Source organism: Phocoena phocoena, chromosome 20 (genome assembly GCF_963924675.1).
Source record: "Phocoena phocoena chromosome 20, mPhoPho1.1, whole genome shotgun sequence".
NCBI lineage: Eukaryota > Metazoa > Chordata > Mammalia > Artiodactyla > Phocoenidae > Phocoena > Phocoena phocoena.
In genome coordinates this window covers 45,928,381-45,931,366 of record NC_089238.1, presented here as the reverse complement: position 1 = coordinate 45,931,366, position 2,986 = coordinate 45,928,381, and the positions used below count along the sequence as shown (strand labels likewise).

Sequence of the window (2,986 nt, the reverse complement as noted above, 5' to 3'; positions counted from 1 at the left end):
GTGGGAGCAGAAACAGGGATTCCAGGAAGGGGCTGCGCAGATGGTCTGTGAGGGCCCTCTTGCTTTGATCTTTATAGGGTGTGATTCCACCAAGCCCACCCCAGGGGGCTGAGGGCTGTGGATGAACCAAGGGCCTCGGGAGGAAGCCAGTTCCATAAGCGCCCCCTCCCTAAGCAGTGTAATAAGGCACAGCAAGGATGGCTCTACATAAACCGGCTGTATTCTCAAACAGAACAAACCAGCCAGACGACGCCCAGTGATGTGTCAGAGCTCTCTGTCATGACAGACACAGCCTCTTGAGGAAAGCCCTGCAGGTGTGCCAGAGAACAGCCAGAGCATTGGTGGTTCAGTGGTAGAATTCTCGCCTGCCACGCGGGAGGCCCGGGTTCGATTCCCGGCCAATGCAGTGCTGCTTTTTGGCCTCTTCCTGGCAAGCTCCCCCGGAGATCCTGCTGCAGGATCCAGCTCCTCAGTCACGCCCAGCCTGCAGCAGCCAAGGGTGCTGCGAATCTCCGAGTGCACTTCCCTGCTTCGTGAGCACGAACAGCAGCTGGCTTCTCCACAGAGGCACCACCACTGGCTGCGGGACCCTTCCCCCGGTAAGGGGACTCCTGCTGCACCCCCTCAGCCTTGGCCAGTCTCCAGCAGGAAGCTGTGCTGAAGCCTGTGAGCTGTAAAACAGCTCAACACACCACGTGAATGTGGAATGGGAGGACCCACACTTCAGAGAGGAGGAAGTCCCCAGAGTCTCAGTGGGCTTTTTGCTACTGAGAAGGAACGACTTGAGCTCTACTTCCTGTCCTGACGTCTGAAGGCAAATCAACTTCTCACGCACACACGTAACGCACACACACAGCCTCCTCCAGCCTTCTCTCCTGCTCTGGAGCCTAAGCCTCTGCCGTTGCAGCTGTGCTGATGTGGCCTTCCATTCTGTGAATCAGCGTACAGACAAGACGACTGGGGTTAAAGGGAGGTGCTCACACAGCTGTGCACAGCTGGAGCACTGGTGGTTCAGTGGTAGAATTCTCGCCTGCCACGCGGGAGGCCTGGGTTCGATTCCCAGCCAATGCAGCAGCAAACTTTTTTATCATCCTAAGAGACTGGATTTGACATTTCACACTGCCTACAGCATTGGTGATACAGTCTGAAAAACCTAGAATGACTTTTTTCTAGCCTGAGTTTTCCACACCTGTTTCCTAACCACAGAGACCTAGATCTTGTGTCCCCTTGTTCTTGAGGAGTCCAGGATGTGGGGATCACCAAAACCGCTGCAAGCAGCTGTGCCTCCCCTCCTGTCCAGACAGGCTGCCCGGGGACTCTGACTACGATGCCCCGGGGGAAGCCAGGCCGTGTGTGTTTCTGCTCCGTCGGTGTTAGAGCAGCCCTGAGAGTGGGAGTAACGACATTCATGAGGCTCCAGCAGGGCAGCAAAGACCCAGCCCTGCCAGCAGGGCAGCCCGACCTGGAACTCCTCGCCTGTCTCCTTGTTTCAGGTCACAAACGGTCCCTGAGCCACCGGAAAGGGCCCTCCTTCCCACTTGAGAGACAGCAAAGGGCATGCATTCCCTGCCCCTGAGGGGCTCTCTGCCAGAATCCCGTGGAGGGGAAACAAGAGAGGCCTCAAGGACTTTCATGCAAAACAGAGAAAAAAAACCTGGTGAGGACAGTGCAAGGTGAGGAGGGGGCAGGCGAGAAAGAGCACAAGCGGCAGCTTTCGTGGGGAGGGAGTGAGGTGTGGCTTCATGAGGGTCAGCTTTTGAAAGGGGTTCTGAAAGATCAGTAGGTGTTCATTCAGGGTGAGGAAGCCCGGACAGAGGGAACAGCATGAACAAAGGCTCAGAGGAAGGAGAGAGGCACTTGGATTGGCAGCACAAAGGACACAGGTGGGAGGAGACGTGGGTGACAGGGCCAGAGAGGCTGCGCCCACTCACGTGCTTGGCAAAGGAAGTGGCCTTTGCTTCTGGTGGCCGTGAGCAGCCACGGAAGGTACGAGTGATCTGCAGCGGTGGGTGGTAGGGATTTGAACAGCGTTTAGGGAACTCTGAAGACTGCAAAGGCTGACAGAGACCAAATGGTGGGAGAGCGTGAGGAATGGGGCACTAACGACGGGTGACAGCGGGCAAGTGTAATAGGGTCTCCTGAAGGGGGAGGAGATGGGCAAGGGGAATATCTGTGTTCAGCACCCCCTGACATTCCCGTTCGCTCTACACCAGCTACAAGGTCCCCCCACCCCGAATCTTACCAGGACGCAACTCAGGGCACCCCAGGCCACTACAAACACAATGGCCCATTCAGTTCCCGAGGGCCTGGAACCCCAAGTCTCTATCTGCTCTTGGAGAAAGAATATTATCAGTGTCCAGGAGATCGAGACAATGACAAACAGTGGTTCCCTGTGGAGGGAACCCTGAGAACATGTTCTCACCAAAACCACCAGTTCTCAGAGCACTGGGCCTGGCCCTGTGGGTCACCCCTGGGGCCACAGCAGGAAGACCTGTCCCACGACCCGAGCCCACGCTCTCTACCTGACAGTCAGGGTGATCAAGACAGGGCCGGCTCACCTCTGCAGTCTCACTGCTCAGCTGCCCAGCACAACTTTCCTCTCCAGTAAGGGCTTCTTACTGGGCCCTGCTATGCTACTCCTTGGACACTTCCTGTCCATTCCACTCCATGGGGAAGCTCCCGCTCCCGTCCACATCCTAGCCAGCCGTAAGTCCAGTTCACATCCAGCCCCCTGCTTTTCCCGACCATCCCAGGAAGGACCACTCCTCCTCTGAACGCTGAAGGACTCGGCGACCCCGCAGTCTGTGCCCAGCACTGCACCATGGAATGTCACGGGTTCTTTCTCACGTGTTTCATGTTTCTAGCTCCACAGCTCCAGGCCAGAGTCCCTGAGGACAGACTGGTGCCACGATTCTCTGCCTCTTGAGCGCCAGCCCTCTCCCCGCGTCTAGAGCTCCCCACACAGTAAGTGAGGAATCAGTAAGCA

General features: G+C 56.9%; 2 non-coding genes across 2 annotated transcripts; both read left to right on the top strand.

Annotated features, from left to right (window-relative positions):
• Window positions 1–335: 335 nt before the first annotated feature.
• TRNAG-GCC (transfer RNA glycine (anticodon GCC)) lies at window positions 336–406 on the top strand. The gene has a single exon. It is a non-coding gene; the product is annotated as a tRNA-Gly (tRNA).
• Window positions 407–1,000: 594 nt separating this feature from the next.
• TRNAG-GCC (transfer RNA glycine (anticodon GCC)) lies at window positions 1,001–1,071 on the top strand. Its single transcript has one exon. It is a non-coding gene; the product is annotated as a tRNA-Gly (tRNA).
• Window positions 1,072–2,986: the final 1,915 nt, after the last annotated feature.